The sequence below is a fragment of the Lathamus discolor genome, chromosome 4 (assembly GCF_037157495.1).
Source record: "Lathamus discolor isolate bLatDis1 chromosome 4, bLatDis1.hap1, whole genome shotgun sequence".
NCBI lineage: Eukaryota > Metazoa > Chordata > Aves > Psittaciformes > Psittacidae > Lathamus > Lathamus discolor.
The window spans coordinates 24,255,160-24,278,204 of record NC_088887.1 but is presented as its reverse complement, the minus strand read 5'-3'; the positions used below and the strand labels follow the sequence as shown (position 1 = coordinate 24,278,204).

The following is a 23,045-nucleotide window of genomic DNA, read 5'->3' as shown; positions in this document are numbered from 1 at the left end:
TGAGAAGGCAGAGGGGCTTTTCATGTTTTGTTTTGCTTTTCACTTTATAATCCCTGGGGCCTTCAGAATACAGCTTTGAGCGTAATAAAATATTTCCTGCTAGAGCAAATTGCTCTTAGCAGCCACAGAAATCACTCGCATACTCTTTCTACTGCTACGAAACACTTGCAACTGCCAGACCCAGCAAGCTGTCATTAAAAAGCAACAAAGTCTATGACATCTCCTACTTTTGACTTGGTTTAAAATCTAAAGCTTTTGTCTCCTGTTGGTCTCCTCTCAGCTCATGCTTGAGTTATGAGTGGTCAAGAACACCTGCTCCTTCCCACTTCTCCACAAGTGCATATAGATCTTTGGCCAAACAAGGCTGTGTGCAGTGCTGTCCAATGCAGGCAGCATCACTGTCATTAAGCCTTTATTGCTCCTGGTCAGAAGAAGCTACAATTTTCTCAGTTTTGGCCTGATGATGGGGCCTCCTGAAAGCCTTTTTTCTCATACGCCTGTGCCTCTGGACATGCTATTCCTTTGGGCTCCCCAAGGAAGCAACAACTTTAGAAAATGCTTTCAGGCACTGTGCAAGGGATAGCAGTTGTTCGCTGGAAGGTCTTCAATCAGTCATTCAGGTATCACTGACTGTAGTTTCACTGCTGCATTTGAGACAAGCCAAGACAGGGCTGTGGATGGAAGAGGGATGGCTAGTTTGACCTTCATGGTGCCTTGCTGTGCATGACCACTGTCCTCATGGGCCACTTGATGAGGTGGTCAGGCAGCTTGACCCGCATGAATTTTTTCCCAATGAAAGCAACTTCCAAGTCTGGCTGACCACACAAACAGAAACTGCGGAATCTTCCAGGACAGTAAAGACAAGTGAGACAGTAAGTAGTTCAAGAAGAGCTGCCCAAGGGTAGTTAAAATGATAATGAAACAGCAACCTAAACTGAGATACCAGAGATACCATGTCAGATGCTTCTAAGAAATAGTGTCCACAGAAGACAATTTGAGAAAACTGTATTAATCTTTAGAAAGATGTTCAATGTTGGCACTGAATGCAGCCAAAGGACACTGTGAGACAGAAAAAGCCTGGGCATTGTTATTTGTTGTCAAGATTATCCCTTCTTAAACTATATCAATAAGGACCTCACAGACTTATTTGCTAGGACGCAAATTTTTGAGCAGCTTATGGGAGCAGAAGGTACTTAAGAACTTTCCATTATGTAGGAAAAATTTGACAGGATGTCAGAAGTAATTTTTCACATATGACATTAAAGTGCCTTGGAAAGTCTGCACCAGAAACCCAGTGGTTGAAAAAGCCTTAAAGCAAAAACACATCCAAAATCAAAATGCCCCTTGAACTCGGACTGGCTTGAACAGAATCAGGCAGTGGAGAGGAGCGATTCATCATCAGTGGGAAGCACAACCTGGCTCTCCTGCCCCAGTACCTTCCTCCCTGCCCAGCTTCTCAGACTCTAGGAATCCATCAGATTGAAACAAATATGTAACGATTTCAACATTTTTTTTTCTATTTTAAAATACTTTCAAACGGCTAAAGTAGTTATATAATAAATAGCTTTGCTGTTTGGATGAAGCTTTATACGCCAAATGCTATCCTGGAAGGAGTATTTATAGCAGAGTTTAAAGTCCCTGAAAATAGGGATTTATATTTACAATAGAAAGGTTGAAAAGTTTTTACTGTAGCTGTATTAGCAGACCATCCCATAGTAAAAAGGTGCCATTTTAACAAGAGCACTTATAATAGCAGTATAATGTAGTTACAAAAGAATGAACTTTACAAGGTGAATGTACAATTTAACGCAGATAATCATGCCAAAAAATTAAACAGGAGATCATAGGAGAAATTCATTCAGCATACAATTTCTCATAGACATCTGATTTTATAGACTTTTACTAATGAGAAATACAACATCTTCTTCCATAAATAAGAATTGTTAAAGTGTTCATCAATTTTAATAGCTGATGTCTTACACAGTCATATTTATCTGAAATAAATTTATACACAGCATTCAATGGATTAATTAATTGCATCAGTGGTAGTGAGCAGACTAACAGTACAATATTAATAAGAGGAGCTGTGGATGTGAATTCAAAAAATTTGGAGGATTTTTGCATCTCACTTAGAGCACAGTATCAAAATATCCTTCTAGGAGTTAAAACAGGGACAAATTCTGATACCAGAGAAGAGCCAGAAAATCACCTCAAAAGATACAGGGAATCCCAACAAGAAATCTGGTTTTTTTTCTACAGATCACACAAGCAAATCCTGTTTAGAAAACAGGATGATGTGTTTTCCCTTCTCTCTTTTATCAGCATAAAGTCATCATTGTACAAGGTGCTGTGGTGTAGAAGATCCCCCCAAACTCAGCATGCAGGCCAGACAGCAGTCTTCAGAAATACCATCCTGTAGCTACTCTGCAAAGCTACAGCTGGAGCAACTGATGCAGCCCTAAAGCTCCTCTTGTGAAAGGACTACAAATTGTCAGCATCATCTCCTCTGTCCCATTCTCGTACTTCTCTGCTGGCTGGTCTCTTCAAAGCTGTGTCAGAGCTCCTCTCCTAGCATAGATGGGAGTGTATTTCACAGGGTGGCATGCATCTGTCATGCAATATATGCAATACACATTCTGACAGCACAAGGAATCATTCCCTGTAGCCTACAAGACCACACTTAGATCATGGCTGACCAAACAGCGCTGCCTAAAGTCCTTACTTGGTTGCACTACTCCCAGGTTTTCCCACAGTGTAAATCTGTGGAGCTGTAACTAGGGCTAGGCCTAAAAGCACTTTCCCAAAAGAAAAATAGTAATTGTAAGTACTCTTACAAAGTACCCCCTGTAGGGCAATGATACTATCGGCCAATAAATATAAAAAAGCCCTTGTTTCACAAATGCTTACATATCTACTTAAATTTAAGCCCCTGGCTAGTCCCCTTTCGTGTCTATGGGCCTTCTCACATAAAACCAAACAAAATCCCTAAGTGTTTATAGGATCAGGAAATGAAGCACAAAAGTTGCTGGTCTTCTCCCTACCACGCGGAAGAATTAAAAGCTAATCTTCCCTATTGTAAGATGCATTGTAACAGAAGAACAAATTGTGTGTCTGTTTCAATACTGTAAGAATCCTAGAATCATAGAATCAGCTAGGTTGGAAATAAACTTTACCATTAAGCCCAATATTTACCCCAGGACTACCAAGTCCACCACTAAACCATGACACCAAGGGCCTTGTCTACATGGGTTTTGAACACTGCCAGAGATGGTGATTCTGCCACTGCCCTAGGCAGCCTGTTCCAAAACCTGATTACCGTCTCTGTGAAGAAATTTTTCCTGATATGCAATCTAAACCTCACTGGTGCAGCAATACAACAGAGAAAAGAATGGCTACCATTTATTTTTAATTTACCCTTATTTCAAATTCAGTGTTGCCTTTTGCTTTCTCTTACTTCTTCTTGGCTTTTGTTTTTTTTGTTTCCTTTGATGAACAAACTTGTAGTCTCTTAATCATTTTTAACTTAGCAATTTCATTTTGTAATAACTGTAAACAATCTGAAATAGCAGCTGATTATTAATTCCACTGTTCTTGTAAAAACAATTTTCTGGGAAAAGAAAGTATGGTGTACTCCTTGACTGCTTAGATCTCACAAAACTGATTGGAGTTTATTTCTTCTACTGAGGTGACAATGTTCAAACTAGATGTCAAGACCTAGACCCAGTAAGTGTGTCAGGCTGATAATGTGGAAAGACATCCAGATTAGGAAATCCCAAGAGTTCTACAGGTTTAACCCCAGAAGGCAGCTCAGCCCCACACAGCCACTTTCTCACTCCTCCAGCACTGGAATGGAGGAGAGAACCAGAAGGGAAAAAATGCAGAAACTCATAGGTAGAATTAAAGACAATTTAGTAGGTAAAGCAAAAGCCGCATGCACAAGCAATAGTAAAATAAAGGATTCACTCATCATCAGGCAGCAGTTCAGCCGTCTTCAGCAAAGCAGGGCTCCATTACACTTATTGGAGATTTTGGAAGACAAACACCATCACTCCAAATGTTCCTTCTTCTTCACCCAGCTTTATGCGCTGAGCATATGCTACGAACTATCCCTTTGGTCAGTTAGAGTCAGCTGTCCCAGCTGTGCCCCCTCCCAACTCCTTGTGCACCCCGAGCCTGCTGGCTGGTGGGTGGTGTGAGAAGCAGAAAAGGCATTGGCTCGGTGTAAGAACTGCCCAGCCATAGCTAAAACACTACTGTATTATCAGCACTGTTTTCAGCATGAATCCAAAACATAGTCCCATACAAACTACTATGAAGAAAATTAACTCTATCCCAGCAAAAAACAGTACATCAGGTGATGGGGCTCCAAAACCATTTGACAAAATCACAAAGACACTTAAAATAAAATGGGAGAATTCTGTGTGGGCTTTGAATACTATTACAGAGAAAAAACAAAACCTTTATGGACACTAATTGTATGGACAGAAATCTCTCTATTTTGAACATTCTTCATTAACTAGAAATATATGTAAAATTATTATTATCACACAAAAATATGCCATGTTTCCAGATACACATTTTAAAAAACCTGTTGGACAACTGCAATTGTGCAAGATAAGAACAAGTGCAACAGCAACTTTCCAATAATTCATTAAGCAGAACTGGAGGATTAGCTGGTTGATAAAGACACTCCCTTTGTGGGTAACATACTACAGTAAGGCATGGGTTCTGTCTATTAAAAGAAAATGTTTAAAAAAAAAGACACTATAACTGGAAAGCAAATACTAAATTTTGGATTTCTTTAATACTACATGAAAACTATTTCTCTTAATGAGATTGATCTTCATGATCTTGCTCATAGTCTGGAGAAATAAGCTCTGCTTATTATAACACAAAAGTTAATTAATTTTTAATATTTTTTTGGTATTGTATACAATCATGAGTTTGTTAGAGATCCTTCTCATTGCTAAAACCTTACATAGCTTGCAACCATTCATTTTTTTCTGCTATATCAGCAGCTGAATGAATATACATTAAATATATAGCAACACTTTTCACTGTCCCATTTCCAGATTTAGAAAAATATGACATAAATCCAGGGCTTGATCCTGAGACAGTCTAGTTCCTTAAACCCTTAATTTTTAAAGAATCAGAAAACCAATGAAAACTTGTATCTCACAGCATCTTGTCAGCATGCTCAACTGAAGTCAAGCACTGTTGATCAGCTCTTCTTATTGGATATTGATTTCCCTGCAGAAGTGACAAATTCCCTTCAGAAAGTTGGGTAATTCAATATGCTAACCTCACAGTGCACACATGGTTCCCATTAGAAACCATCAGGAAGCAAGCACATGTATTTAAGGAATAATTTGGTTTTCTTTGTGCATGTTTGTTACATAAAATATTTTTTTTCCATCGCATGAAATTGAACAACCTTATGTCCATTGCAGACAATGGAAAAAAGTCATTGACTTCAACATGCTTTACATCAGGCCCTCTGTACTTCTAGCTGTTCCAGGCACAGATTACCCAATGCCTAATGTGGGATTAGTCATTTGAAATAACTCAGGATGTTTATAACACTTCATTATGTATGATATAACTTCTTTCACTATAAATTCTTTCAAATACAGCTTTTGTTCAGAGAAACAAGCCCACAATTAATTCACTGTGTATTTAAGAACTGCACCCTTCTCTAGAGAAGGTTAAAGGTGAATTTGCTGCAAAAACTACCTGCAATTTAGTCACCAAACTAATTTCACATAAGAATATCAGTGGTTTATTTGAGGAAAAATACTTATTTGAAACTTTACAAAAAATGTTAAAGAGTGTAAATCCATATAGTACATTTTAAGCGTTACTGCTACCACAAATTTGTGAGAGTGTAACAAAAAGGAATCAGATTTCTTAAAACCAGAGGAGGAATGCTATTACTCCAAGGAAAACAGCAGAATTCTTCAACTGAATTGCTCTCTCCTTGTTTCCTTATATAGCTGTATCTAGAATGGACTCTTCGGACTCTTCTTCAGTCTACTTTTGATGAGTTTCTTTGTAAACTTGTGAAGAAAGATCACACACATGAACAAATCAAGTAATATTTGACCTATCCAATTTAAAATTAAGGTACATAAATTCTTTCCTACTATCCAGATTGCAAGATTGAGAGGGACTTTAATCTTGTCTGTCCCTCTCCAAGCTTAATTGTTTCTGCTGCTTCTTTCTGTTTCTAGTACAGGTTTCATCAGATTAAAATCCAAGGTTTCTTTCTCTTATCAATCACTTTTAATTTTTATTTAAATATCTCAAGCTTTTAGCTTGAGAGATGGAAGCTGTGGCACTGTTTTTCTTCCACACCCTTCTACATTTGCATCCATACTTTTGCTACTCGGTACCTGCCAGCATTACAGTTATTTACCTGATTTCAAAACTTCTGTGGGCTGCTTGTGGCTAGCTCAGATATACACAGATCTCAAAGACAGAAAAGACCATGGTGAACATCAGTCACACCCTATCACACTCCATAGGACTGCTCTTCATCAGGTCCTGCCTAAAATTGAATGGTTATTCTTGAATTATTCTGGGGCCTTTAGAGGGGCCTTTAGAGGGGCCTTTAGAAAAAGCAAATGAACAGCTATATCAAGTATAAAACTTACCCATACTACGGAGTCCAAACCAACCTTCATTTTATAGTTCCAGGATTCTAATTCTTTAAAAATGTTTTGTGCTTAGGATGATTTTTTTCCACCTCAGCTATCATATTTCGATTCTACAAAAGCACATTATAAATAATATTATTAAAACAATTACAATGGGGATTAAAAACAGGACTCTGTTCTCTGTTGAACAAGACAGCCTGTCAGAGAAGGAGATAACTAGTTAAATGCTGTTGATGAAAGATTTCATTTGTGATAAGTTCAATTCCCTGTCATACACCTGGGGGGATTTCAAAGTGATTAACTCCTTTTTAAGATTGCAAAGAAATGTGCTTCTTCCTCAGGCTATTTCCACTCTGTTTTCCCTTGTGCAATGCATTCACTCAAGTTCCACTCACTTCTGGCACAGAGGCAACAGTCATTATTACTGAGAAAGTATCACTCTTCTGAAAGCAATTCCTTCAGCGATTATTCTTGTAGAAAGCAGAGTTATATCCTTGTTTTAAATAGTGATCAAAACAGCCCACGACAGATTTCTAGAGAGCATCTCAATACTCAGGTCCTTCACATGTGTTATGTTCTACTAGTCTTTGGCTCATGAAAGAAGAGGTCTTCTGACTGCTGGGGCAGGTGTCCTTGCTTCTTGCCAATGCTTCCTCCAGCCTATCCAGAATAAGAGGTCTGAAACATGAGTATCTTCTTATAATATATCAGACTGGAATCCAACTTCTTTATCTAAACATGACTTGTTTGAACAGTTGCAATTCTCTCCATTTTACTACAGCAAAAAAGGTAGGAAATTACATTTTCTCATCTTATAGGACACAGCAGGAATAAATCCTTTTGGCAAAAGAATGCAGATCACCACAGAAACTAGATAACATGAATACATAAATGGAAAGCCCAAAATAAAGCTAAGTATATCACACCTAAAAAGTACTTGAGAATTTACCGATCTCAGAGGCGAAAAACCCAAACACCACAGCAAAAAAAAACCCAAACAAAAAATAATAAAATTAAAAAGTATTGCTAATATGACTAGAATGAGTTGCAAGCTTGATGTAAACTGAGATTTTGATTCTTTAATTATTTGAGCACAAGATTTCAAAAAATTAAGATTCATTTTCTTACTCTCTTAAACTGAATGCAGGTGAGTTTAGTCATTGTTATGAATAGAATGAAGTCTAAAATTTCTAAAAGTTAAAAGTCACAAATAGTGTTAACATCTGTTCATTCATAAAAAGCTTTATTCTTTTAAAAGTACCAAGGATTCCTTCAACCTCTTTTTATTCCCCTCTGACTCTCAACCTCTGATGTATGCTCAGGGAGAGCTGATGAAACTAAGAGAAGCAACAGCTTCGTACTCCCCGTAGATTATTAATTTCTCTCAAGTTACAGCAATAGTTTATGGTGTATCTATCTGATGTGTCATTAGAACTCTAACAGTTAATTACCAGATAGTGCAGAGACACATAACCTGGAGGCAACCTCTACATCTCTTTGCAACACAGGAGCATGAACTTATCTGTAGATGAATGGGGGTGAGGATGGTGATACTGAAACAAGCCTGAACTGTCACTATCTGTCTTTCAGAAAGAATTTTTTAAAATTCTATCCAGAATTTATTTTGCTTGGCTGTTGTGTTCCCTCATTATAAATTCTCTCTGTGTATTAACCACTGCCCTCTTGGCAGGGACTTGAGCCAGCTGTTAATGGCTTTATTGCTGGGGGGTGGGGAGGTGGGGGGGTGGTGGAGTGGAAAAAAATAAAATTATTGTGTGTCCTTGACATGTCACTGGTATAAATAAATATCTTCAGAGAAGGATGTGAGCCTAGATGCTATAATTTTTACTTGACAGATTAGGACAACTGGGTTGAGAGTATCTGACAGCTAGATACAGTCTGATCTATAAGACTGAGTAGAGAAGCATGACAGACATATGTATTTATTAAAGATACATATACAAAATGTCCTAGCTTAATTTGACAACTCTGCCAGCTAAAGCCTCAGGAAGTCCAAGGATATTACTCTGTACATGCCAACATGACACCACAGTTTCAGTAGAAGTTAAAAATCATGAATAAATAGTATTAGTGTCTCAAAATTAAAAATTGTAGGTACATTTATGAAAGCTATAAAACCATCCTGTCTTTTAACAAAATAAAGAAGTTGAATTACTTCACATACTTTGTGAATGTAGAAAAAGTGCATATGTATAACACATATACAGTACTGAGTATTCTTACTATTATATTCAAGTATATATCAGGAACTATACTTTCATGGCAACATCGTAACATAGCAATATTTTTGTCATTTACTAAATTAGCAGCTAGCTTGTAGAAATTCAAACTGATCACAAGAAGCACAAGAAACATTTTTCTTTCACTAGAAAGTTATGAGAAAAATATAGACATATTTCTACCACTGAAACATAGTGTATTACACTTTTGAAACTCAGATTTCACACCATAGTCACTCACACTAACCTGATATTTGTCTGTCAACATTTCAGAGAACCGTGAAAACTGTATGTTTCTCTGGCTCTCTATAAAGACATATTTTTAGTGTTTCTTATTGATATAACCAATCCTATAGGAGAGAAAATAAAAGTAGTTAATCATCTGATCCATTTGGCGAAGATCTCTACTTCCAGCATTTTGAGAACTTCAAATAAATGAAATAATACCCTAATACTCCTATCTGCAGTGCTGGAGCTGCAAACATATACATATGCTTTCATTTTAGGACAGTATAACTGCAATGGCATCAAGACAGCAACCATCAAATGTTGTAGTTTAGATGAAAATAAAATCAAGTATATGTGTAAGTCATACTCATTATATGATACTCATCATAGGACTCAGCTGTGGCAAACCACGAGAGAGAAACTTCCTCCTCATTTTAAAGAATAACACAAATATTTAGGGGATGAAAACTCATTCAGAAAAGATGATGACTTTATTACATTCTTACTAAATTGTTAGTAAGCCTTCAGGCTCTTTATCAAATGTAAAATTTTCAAGGTTGGGGGAGGGGGCAAATAGAAGCATAAAGATTTAGGTTTTAAAATTTTTTGTGACAAATGCGGAAGGAAAGAAGTAATTCCACGGAATCTTAATGTCTTTTCTCCCTTGTGTGTTCTGTTGAAAGTCAGAGTTACCAGCTCTTTTTAGAACCTGAGCATGCTGGTACCTGCAGCCATCACATTTCTAGTGCAAATAAGTACTGTAGCAAGGTCAGTATAATATCCATACAGATAGATATGGTAGATCTATATAAACAATATTAGATGTGTCCAGAAATCTCAGCAAACTTAGGCTAGGCCAGAGATCTGCACTGTTAAACAATTTTTTTGCTCTTTTGCTAAAGAAGGTGATTGAACAATCCAAGGTTAAAACCCAAAGAGAATCTTTTGGGAAAACTTTTCTAAGCACAATAAGTGGAAAACTCTCTCCTCTCTCTCTAGCATAAAAATTCAAAGATGGCAAGAAACTATGGGAAAGAGGCAGGCCAGTTGGCAAGACAAAAAACAAATAAATCAAGAACCCTCATTATTTTATGCAGTGAAAGCATTGGACAATTAAAAGTAGCTGAATATAAACCAGTCTTAACTTTTTTAAACACATAACTCAAACTATATTATCTCCCAAAGCAAAATGGTGGTCTTGTCCTACTTTTCTGCTGTTCAACCTTTTTTCACCTGCCTAAGTTTCTTAGACATGGCTATAACTCTTGTCCTGCCCCAGGAAAATCCTTCACACTTTTGCTTCTCACCTTTTTTACTGACAGTGAAGTACCAACTCTAAGAACTGTTGTGCACCAATAGAGCATAAATTAGTAAGTTTGATATACAAGGAGGGAAAGCAGTGCACAAGAAACCGATACACTAAACAAAATCAAAATGGCAAGAGGTAAAGAAACTCAAAGACATAATTTTTTCTAAAATAATTTTCTTTGTTTCCCCCAAACGGCAGCATTAATTTGTGGACTAGAACTGATAAAAATGATCCCTAATAAGTAGGACCACTCATCCACAGGAAGCTTTCACCAAATTTCAAGTCCTCTAAAAAAAAAATAAAATTTTAACATGCAGTCACTGTATACCTCAGGTCCAGTGCATTTACAATGTATCAGGATAACACAGATGCATGCTAGTGTGCTAATATAGGTGGTAAATGTAGGTAAAGGCATAGATTTGCCATGGGTACAATTTGCTACTCCATTATTTGTGTGGCATGAGAGCAAAGAGCAAAAAGCTCTGTCAAGTTTGCAAGAAAAAGGTTTTCAAGGAGGTGATTATCACTCAAAATTATTTCAGAAACAGAAAGGAGAAAAGTTTTATCCACTGAAGGGACCTTCTGGTGCATGGTTTATTATTGAGAAGCTTATTGCTTTATTGTAAGTAGAAATGATAATTTTAGATGCATTAAGACCTTTCATCTGAGATGATGTCAATAAAGCTCATAGTTATGAACTTTAAAAAAAAAAAGAGTCAGTCAGACAAAATCCAGAACAAAATGAGTAAACAGCAAGAAGAAAATAAACTTGTCAGAACTTAAAAAGAGAATTGAAGTAATCTTTAGACTGAAGTGCTAGATCCAGGCTCAGACAACATTTCAAGAAATCTTCTCAGTTTTAAATCCCCAAAATTTGTAACAGGAACTTTTGTGATTTGTTACGAAGACAGAGGCTGCAACATGTAGTTAAACCGTTTGTAGAGCAGACACTTTCATTGTTGAGTTTCTCTTCCTTTTATCCTATTGCTGTTTGTGTTTTTGAGCTACAACAAAATATTTTTATGTTTTTAGACATTAGATGAAAAATCCCAAAGTTTAACTTGGGTAGAAACTGACAGAAAAATCTGACCCCAGATCCAACCCATGTATAATGTTCTTGGACCTCTCATCATCTTGCTTTCTTTAATTTGGATGGAAAACATAAAAAATAAGCTTTAAGTGGAAATATGTTTGCAAACTTAAGGAGAAAGCAGCTTGTGCCATTCTGTAATCACTTCTCAGTCTGTATGTTATTACTGCTATTGAAATAGATGGCAAGAATACAGCACCAAGGCTCTGCACATGATTAACTTTTTATTCTTCCTGTAACTTGCTATAAACCTCAAATGAACTCGCAGGTTGGCAATAGCATACTTAGAGTTAGATGCCAAATTATATGAGATATTTTTTCCAAACAGCATTACCTTCTTTGGATTTGGTCCCCTTTCCTTCTCCCACCCTCTTTTTTCCCCTCGTCCCCCAAGAGCTGTTATAGCTGGTCAGACGTTTCGTACGCATTTGGGACTTAAATCCTTGAAAAGGTCTCAATCCTAGACACAAAATGCTTCATGAAGAGATTTCTTTTCTTCTTTTCAGCTCCAGGCTTGCTTTTTCTGTTGAGAAATGTTGTAAAAAAAAGATACCAATTATTCCAATTTGCCTGTCAACAAAAGTCCAGACTGGGCTTACCCACCCATTTTCTATAGGTCCCAGAAGAATAATCACATCATGGAGTAACTATTCACCTTCAACTGCTGCTTTCTGTGCCATATAATCAAGTAAGGCGGGAGGTTCAAAGTCCAAGGAATCAGCCTGGTTAGCTGCCTAGTCCTGCAGAAAGCTCTTCAGCTCTCAGGGTCATGAGCCACATATGTCAGAGAGAACAACATCCTGCCTCAGATTTTGTGAATATTCTCAATGCAATGTCCAAGGGTTGTTGCTAAAGGCCACATTAAAAAAAAAAAAAACAAAAAACAAAAAACAAACAAACAACAACAAAACAAAACGAAAGACTTAAAATACCTGCAAAGGGTTTGCTCTGTAAAGGACTCAGAGAAGAAAGCCTGACAAGATTTTCCAGAAACAGTCAGCTTTAAGACAATAAGGCAAGAGATGCCTGAGGACTAAGCTCCTTCAGGTAACAGTCAACCCAGGTACAGTTGAGATGAGGACTGGAAGCCCAATTTTGCTGAAATCCTGCGGGTCTACCTGCTAACATTGTCCCTGACTACTGCTTGAGGATCAGATCTAATCTCTGAGTAATGAAAGCAAGCTCGTGCTTTTGGGGTTTGTTTCTTAAGCGCTTTTTTGTTTCTTAGAAAGAAGGAAAGACATTTGGCCAAATCATCTCCTTGTTAACATGCTCTCATTTGTTGAACTCATTCCCATTACACCTAGGAGAAAAATGAACACACTTGCGCAGTAGTGTAATATGAAATCTTGATAGCACACTGAAACAGCTAGACATTTCAATTCTTTGCTGATAAATTTGTTCCTTTGAAAATGTGGAACATACTTCAAAAATATCAATGTGATGCTTCAGTGAACATCCCTTTATTGAAAACCAGAGTAACGATACAATTCTGGTCACAGATGAATGGCCTGACAAAGTCCAGATACAGACAGTCAAGGTCCTGCTCTGCCTTCACGTTCTCAAGACTGATTACAGTGCAAATGACCCCCCATGCACCTCAGAGAATAACTGGTCTTTCATTTATAAAACCTTTAGGTCCATTTTGTTCTGATGATGGAATCCTTCCTCTTTTTCTGCTACCAACATTATTTGCTATCTATATAGCTCTTGGAACATCATGACAATTTGCCAAGAAAGGGGGATAGCTCTACCCGCGTTACTAGAAATGGGGTGAAAATGTGTAATATTGAAAAACAGACCTGCTCAAGCTATTAGCAGTTGCAAAGAACACTGATTCTCAGACATCTAGTCCACTGTATTCTAGCCTTTCAAGTTATGCTGACAGTCACTAGGTACAATTGAGATTGTACGCTGACAATACAGAAAGAGAAAAAACACTCTGAAAGAAAACCTAATTTAGAGAAAGTGTTAGAACAGAAAGATTGATGGTGATTGGTGACATGGGGAAAGGGGAGTCTGAGCAACAGCACAGAAACGAAGATATCTGAAAGTGAGAGAAGAAACATAAACAGCACCATCAAGTAACAAAGCAGTAATTTTGTTTGTTTTGCATATAAATCAAGAGAAGACGTATCAGAATTTAGGTGAGGTGTGACTGACAGCTAGAGTTTTCAGGAAATAAATATAAAAAATTATTCGAGTTGTGTAAGTTTTGTGTTTTTCTAACTTCATTTGGCATCCTGGAGTCAATATTTGCACTGAAATCCCTTGCCTTTACAGTTATCTGTTTTCATTTTGCTTGTGGTTCTTTCCTGGGGGTTTTGCATGTGCAAATGGCACAACCAGCTATTAAATCTGAGCCTCAACTTCATTTCCTAGCTTCCCTGGAGTCCAAAAACCAGGACTGGAGTATTTTCTTCTGAGAAACTGTTCCATTACCCTAGGTTAGAAGGCTGGCCAAAACTTTTAACACCTCCTAAGACCCCCTGTTGTTTGACCTAAGGCCTTGGAAGGCATTTCTGTCAGCTGGTGTTGAGCTTAGCATCCTGTAGAGCTTGCAAGATGTCTGTTGGCATCCCACTCATGCAACTCCAGAGGTGCTGAGGGACTGTGGCAGCCCACTACCCTAACCTGATGGAGTGGTGGCTATGGCCTTGTGGGGCACTAGTGCATGACCCACCTTGAGCTCAAGTCCTACCACTGGGACCATGGCTAGAGGGAGGCAATTTTTCTCCAAAGTTTTTCAGCTCCTGCTCAAATCAGTGAGTCTTGTGTGAACAGGGCTCCTTCCCCTGTGCCTAGCTCCTCTGAAAAACAAAAAAGAGACGACTGACTAAAGCATCATCTGGGGTATTAATAATATTATTTCCAGGCTTCTAAGGTTAAGAAGACTTCAGCCAATAGCGAGTGTTTATTATATAACTGTTCCCCGTTAGTTTAGATATACAAACTTGTAGGGGGAAAAAAAAAAGTATATTACACTGGAATGATATAGTTACTTATAACATTGTATCTCATGAAAGAGAATATTTACATTCCTGTTTGAATGGATCTCTTCTAGGTTTGAGTACAGAATAATTATGGAAATCATATACATATGTGTGATGTAAAAAACACAGTACGGTGGAGAAACTACGGGAAATCTACAGTTACGTGGTGTAAAGAGTCTACAGCTGCACAGTTCACTGTGGAAAGAATAAGTTCAAATGGCAGCAAACTAGACACAAAATTAAAAGCTTATGAAAATATCACTGTTCGCAGAATAAGAAGAGGACAGATTCATAAATGTGTGTGAATAAGTAGCAAGTTAAAAAGTGTGATAGAAAAAAATATATTTTTTGTATTTCTTTCTGACTTCCAGTACCATTTCACATCTGAAGATCCACTAGGCTACAATGATCATAGAAATACAGATTGGTTTGGGTTGGAAGGGATCTTAAAGATCCCTTAGTTTCAACCCCTCTGCCATGGGCGGGTACACCTCCCTCTATACCCTCCTTGCTGCCCTAAAGGTTTCAAACTCTACCATTTCTTGGTCACACCATTATGATGACCATCTGTGTAAAAAATTAGCTTCAAATGACACATGAATTTTCGACATACGCTATGAGAGGGAAAGATTATGACACAGTAATGTTCATCAATATTTAATATATTTTGAATTGTTTCTCACACCTGCAATGATGAAAACAAGTTTATGTCACATCTGTGAACTTGAAACAAATTGTTTGACTTGAGGAATTAGGTTATAGTTGCCATTCATTTTTAATTTTGCAAAAAAAACCCCATGACAACAGGCAGTAGCAGAAATTATAGGTTTAGATTTTAAGGTACACCTCAAAAGAGATAAAAAAAGCCAGTTTTGCTTACAGGTGCAAAGTGGTAGCATTATTCTGCTCTTCTGCTGCAACCTGTTACAAAGTAACACAGGTTATCTTTTAGGATGAAAACACTTCAGAAGTATCCTTAACAAAATTAGATGTAAATGAATAAATAATCAGAAAAAGAAAAAAGATAAATTGAATGGAAAGGAATACCTGATAAAGCTGGCATTCTTGCTAGTTTCATGGTAGATTTCTCCAGCTATTAGCTGTTCTATCACAAAATACGCTCCTGTTGCACCCATAAATTTTAACATATTAATAAAATTAACTAATTAATACAGCAGTACCAACAGTTGGCTATCTGTAAAGTTCAACATTGAATCATAATTAAGTCAGGCAAATCTGACAAGTACAAGTGTAAGAAATCACACAAAGACAATGCAGGAAGTAAGCAAACACCCTTAAAATCAGCAATTCGGTCAAATCTGGCACTGGTTTCAGTTAGTTCTGTTTAAGTTCACCTGGAATGACAGTCCCCAGTGTATCCTTTTTTCCAATTAGAAATTAAAGATTTGAATCATATCATTGAATACAACAATAGTTTAATTATATTCAATCACATGAAATACACAATAAGGAAGAGTGTGTGCGCAGATGACCACTTGGGTGTCACACATTAAATAAATTAATAAAATAAAAATAGTGGTGCATTTTCTTTCCCATGAAATGTTATGCAGCTATTACAGCAGCTACTGTTGGCTGGCAGATCGGTTTAAGGAAAACAGAGAATGTACAGCCTTGGATATAATTTCTTAGGGCTCCAGGTGCTTTAAATGCCACCAAAAGGATGCTGTAGGCAGTGCCATACTGTCCAACATGGCTTGGCATAGATTAGCTCAAAGCCTTTGTGTCTTTACAGACTTTGATTAAGGGCCAGTGTTAGAACTCCTATGGGTTTTTACTTGATCCAGTGTAGCATAGGGATTTTTTTTTTTTTTTCACATCACAGCTGCCAAAAATATGCCAGTTAAGATAATTACTTTTCAATTTAAATTGGTAATTTAATGGAAAAATTTAAACCAGGATGTAGGACACAATACATATTTCTAATCCTATTCCACAACAATACTTTTTGTCTGTTGTAGATAATTTAGGGGCCCAGTTCCATGTTTTTGGCGCTCAGTGAGAACAGATAATTTTAGGACTCCATTGTTTTGGAGGATTGTCTCTTCCATCTATTTTAAGCCTTCAAAACTCACCTTGATTTAGTTTTATCCATCTACTGTTTGTTGTTTCATTAACTACTTATCTTTATGAGACACAATACACGTAAGAAACAAATTCTTCCTAAATATATTTGCTCCCTTTTAGGAGGATAAGTAGAACCCAAGATATTCTGTCTGCCACTTCTCTGTTGTTTTCATTATTTGTTTCGAGGCTGACACAGAAGCCTGGCAGTCGCAACATACTGTAAGGGGAATAATTTTCCTTTGTTTAGAGCGCAGTGTGTGCCGTCATTTACATAATAAAATCCTCACACAAATAACAGATGGTGAAGAGGCACTCATGTTGCCACATGTTGGAAGCATGATACAGTTCCTTGATGAACTCGTTTCTCTTACTTTTGCCTACAGATGTCTACCAGCTATTAAACCTTGGGGATTAGTCAGCTGGTGAAAGGTTTAAAGACAAGCAAAAATCTGTCTACTGAATTTTGCTTATTCCAGGAGGAGCGAATGTTAAAACCTGATAGAAATGCACAAACGATTGAAAACAGTTTCCACTACCAAAAAAGTAAATAACAATCTATTTTTGACATTCACTGAGCTGAAATGGTTCACTATAAAAGACAGAAAATACCATTATTGTACTGAGTCTGAGATGTGCTCTGTCTTTTTGGAATCCCTGTCTGAGCAGAAGCTGGGGGACAGGGTGAGCCATGCTAATTCTGTATATTAGCAATATCAGCTCTTGGATGCATTACCATTAATTCTATGTGCAAATTAACTGCCGGAAAACAAACGTCTGTCACTTGAAGTAACAGCCATACAGCCTGTGTACAGTGCAATGGAATAAGATCACACTACACTCCCTAATTAGAGTTAATGGGTCTGCTTCTGATCCCATTTACACTGATTTTGTGATCATGTAATCCATGCTATCATCTCCAGTGGAGCTGCTCTTTGAAAAGAATCAATCCCTGGGATGACACAAAGGGTATTTAAATGTGTGGTCATTTAGTTAAGTCTAAATGTTGCTCCTTAGATGCACATTTGTATATTGCTGTCAGAGCTGGAATGCTGCAATTTCAATGCAGGGGCTGAGATGGGTGAGATAGATAGGCAAAACTATGGGTGTATTTTATGACCTCTATTTTACCTGAAATGTGGCATTTCATGCAGCTGTATGGACAGCAAACACTTAAAATTAGCTACCACCCTTAGCACCTACAGAAAAATAAGTAATCTGATTAAAAATTAGTTACATGACAACTTTGTTCTCATCATATTAACACACTTTGGTCTGTGTACATTAGCATATTACTGTTTATAAATGCTGAGGAGACCTACAGCCAGCTCATTTACCTTCCTGTGTGCTAGAAATTTGGCCAGACTCCAGAAATCTGTTTTCCCATTCAACAATATATGCTTGTTCATATTGACAAACACTACTGATTGAGAGGGCAGCTTCCATTTTATGAATACCAACATAGTGTTCAAATTAGCAAATATTCCTCCTTCTGGCTCTGCCAAGGGGCAGGCAGGGCAAGAGAGGTGGTTTATAGTTGTGGGCCTGCTTATGAGCTATCCTATGTCGAGGAAGCCCTGTGCTCATGCTGCAGTGCCAGTAGCAGGAGCCTCCTATGCCCAGGCTAAGTGGGAGCACCTGAAGGCACCTCATTGCAGGAAGGGTGGCCCAGGGCATGGGCAGGCAGCTAGCCTTGGTTGCAGGTCTAGTGGTATTCACCAAGCACCTTGGTACATCAGGGTCACCCTTTGTCATGCCCCCATTTTCTTCGGAAACTCACATGCCTTGCAGTCCTAAATAACCAACCCTGAAGCTGCTGATGTTACTACAAAGCAGAGGTGTCAAAACCTTTCCAGGCAAGAAACTGCTGCTGCAACCCCTCTCTCATCCCACCCTCTCTATTTGACATTGGTTCTGAAAAACAAGTAGACTGTAAAATTCTGTTTCATGTCTGCCACGTTAAAATCTACAGACATAGAAACTGTACCTAATAAAGCTGTTAATTGGGTGTACCCTCTTCAGGGAGATATGCATGTGGACAAGATCTCTACTCTCTAAAATTTTTTAAATATCCCAGTCCAAATGGAGCCCAAAACTTTAGGGTCTGCATGAGAAAGAAGAGTACACTATGGTGGTTTGGAGCTCTCTTCCAGACTGTGGATTCACACTTACCTGATGTGAGCAATTTTCTAATGTTTGGTTAGCTTTGATTAACTTTGATTGTTTGGGATCTGCATTGGTTTTGGGGGTTTTGTTTTATTTTTAACACATGAGCCAGTCCATAAAGAAAGAATATCTTGAATTGTCAGATTTTTAGTTAGTACATTTTCAAGAAAAATTGCAGATCCCATAGCATGGAGCCCTGACTATCTACAGTCTTTAGAATCCAGGAAATACACTACTATTTTTAATCCCAGTAGCTGACATGGTGGCTGAAGCTGTCACTCACTGTGTTCTGAAATTCATCTAGTTAAATATTTGTCCTAGTACCTAAGGATCCTTTTGGAGAAAATGCCTGTATTCATCCGTTACCAATAGATCACTGACTCTGTAGAGTCATCTCCCAAAGTGGGACACTCCTGCTTTAGAGTTTTCACCAACCTATTTCTGGATCAAAAGAAACCTCTACCTCCTTCCAGGGATTCCCACATCAAAAGTGACTTGTTACTTTTTGGGTATCTTGGAACAACATATCAGGCTGCTGTTTTGCAAAACCACCATACCCCATAGGAATATCATGTATTAACGCACTAACATTGACCACTTAATTTAAAATCACTTGTATCTCACATCATAAAAGCAAACACAAATCCAGAGCCACAGACTTACATAAGGATACAAGCAACAAAAGGGAAATAAATTTCTTTCATATCAAGGTCAAATCCAAAAGGTATCTCTCCCTCTCTAGAGATGCTTTACCTGACATTGATGATGTTACCAGGAACTTATTACTCCTTATCCAGTTTTTACATCTGCAGGTTATACTCACAGAAGGGAATATTATATTCCACTTAGGGAAGCCCACTGAATTTTCTTGTTAGGAAGACAGTTTCCATTTCTTGAAGACAGTTTCCATTTCTTACCTTTCTCTTTCTTCTCTCCTTCCCTACTCCCCAGATTAAAGAAATCCAGAAACCTGAAGATTGAAAAAAGCTGAAAAATGTCATCTGGGTGGTTTCCTTAGAGCATTTTGAATAGAATTTTGATTATTTTCCTCCCACTGACAATAAAAATACATTATTTTCATTTCTGCTTGTTTTGCATTAATTAGAGATGCATAGATGCATAGATGCAGCTATCCACCACACATTTTGATTGTGAAAAATACACTTCTTCAGCATAATATGCTTATAAGTTTAATAATGTTTGTCAAACAAACAATACTGCGACTAGAGAATAGATGGAAGCCACTGCATAATATGGATGTGCTTATCAAGCTATAGCTAACATATGTGTTAAAGTTAAACCTCTACCACAGTTATAGCAAAATAAAAATAATATGCTTAAATAATTTAAACAGTGACAGTGAAATTGAAATTAAAAAAGTGACCAAGATTTCTTGTTGTCTAATTGGATTTCTCCAGTTATAGATTACAGAAATATCAGTGTTTTGTTCATAAATAAATCTCAAGAAATTTACTTATTATGCACAGACATTAAACCTGAAGCATCAGAATCACAATATGAATAACTGAGGACCGTATTTAAGTGTCTTCTTGTAACAAACACTGTCTTAATATTAACATACAACATTGGCTGAGAAATCAAATGTCTATGTATCTTCCATAAATATCTCTCCCTTTTGCACTCTCTAAAATATGCAAAAGAATGAGTACAAGCAGAGAATAAGCACCCATACTATCCTGCTGTTCATTCAGGATTGAAACAGAACTTTAAGGTTTTAAAGAAAATAATTTGTAGAAAAATGGTACTTAGAGCAATGGTAATGAGCCAACTCTAGGAAAAAAAGGGGCAGCTGTTTTGGTGAACACTTTCACCTGAAAAGGCGCTGGTTCAAGCTGTTGAAAAATTTGCCCTCATTCTCCCTTAATTATTCAGAAACACAGCTCATAATACCTTTTTCATGGTATTTTGTATTTCTAGTTCTAGACATTTAGAAATAATGAAAATTAAAAAAAAAATCCAAAACCCCAAAAACCCAACAAACCAACCAAAAAGAAAAAAACCCACCTCAAACAAAACCAACAAACCTAAGCCCACAAAACCCCTTATCTTAAAAGATTATCTAATTTTACAGAAATTAGCATGTTTAGTAGGCTAGTTTATGGTTGGCATTAAAGTCTTCCTTCCCAGCAGAAGGCAATGCGTTCGTTGTACAGTACTGCATGACCATGGCTGCATCTGTCTGGTTAACTCTTTGCTGCTGTCGTGGTTTAAACCGATCCACACAGATCGTCCACTCACCCCTCCCCGCCCGACCCTCCCCAGTCCCGGAGGGATGAGGAGGAGAATCAGGAGAATGTAACTCCCACGGGTTGAGATAAGAACAGCCCAGTAACTAAGGTATAACACAAATCACTGCTGCTACCACCAATGATAATATTGATAAGAGAAAATAACAAGAGAATATGATACCACCGCTGAACGAGTTCGACCCCCGCGAAGAGAGAGAGCGTGCCCTTCCGGGTAACTCCCAGTTACCTCCCTGGGCATGATGTGCTGTGGTATGGAATACCTCTTTGGCTAGTTTGGGTCAGGTGTCCTGTCTCTGCTTCCTCCCGGCCTCCCCTCGTCCCCAGCAGAGCATGAGACTCACAAAGTCCTTGGCCAGAATAAACATTACTTAACCGCAATTAAAAACAATCGGTGTTATCAGCTCTCTGCCCAGGCTGGAAGTCAAAACACAGAGCTTGCACCAGTTACTAAGAAGGAGCAAAACGGCTCCTGGTAAACCCAGGACAGCTGCTGAAAAAAACATTACGTTGTAAGCAATATTTTTATCAGACCCTTTATTATACTTTTTATTCTTCTTTTGAGGTGTCACCTATTACTTTTTTTTTTCCTTTTTCCTCACTCTTCTTCAGCTCCATAAACCTGTTTTACTAATGAACACTTGATTCTTTTTTTTCCCCCATATGCCCTAAATTCTTATTACCTCCTTTTAAGATCCTTAACACTGTCTCAGACAAATAAAAGCTTCTAACTAGCCTCAATTTTAACGGTTTTCCTATCACCTAGAATTCAAATTCAGACTTCTTTTTCTTGTAGCGGTAGATATTCACTGCCAAGGACTCCTTAGATTTGTCAGCTCTCTGACAACACAGAACAACCAAACTCCAACATTTTGTTATAATCCATTCCAACTTCCTCTTAAGCTTTTATCACAATCTCCAACCACATAGATCTCTTCTTACAAGCACTTATTTCTCCTAAACCTAGTTCTTAATACTTCTAGTTCTAGGTAAGGATTTTCCTTGCCTATAAGCCTGTAATGCTATGCTATGGGATATAGAACAAAAATTTTAAATGTTAACTCATTGGAAACATAGTTGTACTAATGTTTGTACTGGTATTTCCTTTCTTTTGGCACTGACACATCTGTTCTACTTGTACATAGGGTTTAAAAGCCTTTGGTGCCAATAAAGCACAAATAGAGGGATTCTGTTCTGGTTGCCTTTTCAGTTCATTTTTTATTCTCCTGTTCTTGTTTTCCAGAGAGATCAGAAATAGGTGCAAACATCCTACATGCACCCTTCCCAAAGCTCTTATTCTGCAGCAGCTGCAGCACCGCCTTAAGAGCAGGGAGTAGTCTCAGTTCAGAATAAATCATGGCACCTTCCCTGTTTATGTTGTGTACTTCTTGTAAGTTAATTATGGAACTCACAAATGCAAGTGATTGCAAAGTACAATAGCCCGATGGTTGTTTTTTTTTTTTTCTTTTTTTGTTCTGACAGTATTTGGAAATATTGAAGAAAAAAATCTCACTACTACTTGACCTACAAACAGCTTATTATATCTGCTGGAATTTTTGGCTCATTGATTTGTATTACCACTCTTTTTGAACTAGCTAATAAGCAGCTCTTCAGCTTTTCCCTCCAGTTACAGAAGACTCGGAGAGATATGTGCTAAAGACATGAGTGAAATAGGAAAATGGGAGGGAAGTGCAAGAAAGCACTCTTAAACTCTTGAAAAGATGTTCCAAACATAGTTTCTTTTTGCTTTGCTTGACTAATATCCATTAGCACTTACGTCTGAGTAACAGCAATATCCTAAGAAAATGGGGTAGTCTTCATGCTAACAAAACAGTGCCTGTCATGCTACCTAAAGACTCCATAAAACTAGAAGGTAGTCTCTTTTCGCTTTTGCAATCCTAAAATGTTTTGGATAACCCAGACATCTACAAAACAGGGTCATAACTTGAAGACCGTTACACCTGCTTCATTGCCTACTCATTCTTCTAAATATTTTTTATATCTTTTTGCCTCC

At 37.6% G+C, this 23,045-nt stretch overlaps 1 long non-coding RNA gene across 3 annotated transcripts in view; it reads right to left on the bottom strand.

Annotated features, from left to right (window-relative positions):
* Positions 1-8,382: 8,382 nt before the first annotated feature.
* Positions 8,383-23,045, bottom strand: part of LOC136013210 (uncharacterized) — a 55,346-nt gene continuing 40,683 nt past the window's right edge. The window contains exons 2-8 of one of the 3 annotated variants that reach the window (XR_010612193.1): positions 19,682-19,734; positions 15,564-15,639; positions 15,397-15,437; positions 14,207-14,333; positions 12,179-12,372; positions 11,858-12,046; positions 8,383-9,246 (exon numbers count right to left, since the gene is read on the bottom strand). This is a non-coding gene — a long non-coding RNA (uncharacterized LOC136013210). Of the gene's footprint in view, positions 9,247-11,857; positions 12,047-12,178; positions 12,373-14,206; positions 14,334-15,396; positions 15,438-15,563; positions 18,252-19,681; positions 19,772-23,045 lie in introns of those variants that run through there. The other 2 variants (XR_010612192.1, XR_010612191.1) reach the window with 2 other exon arrangements.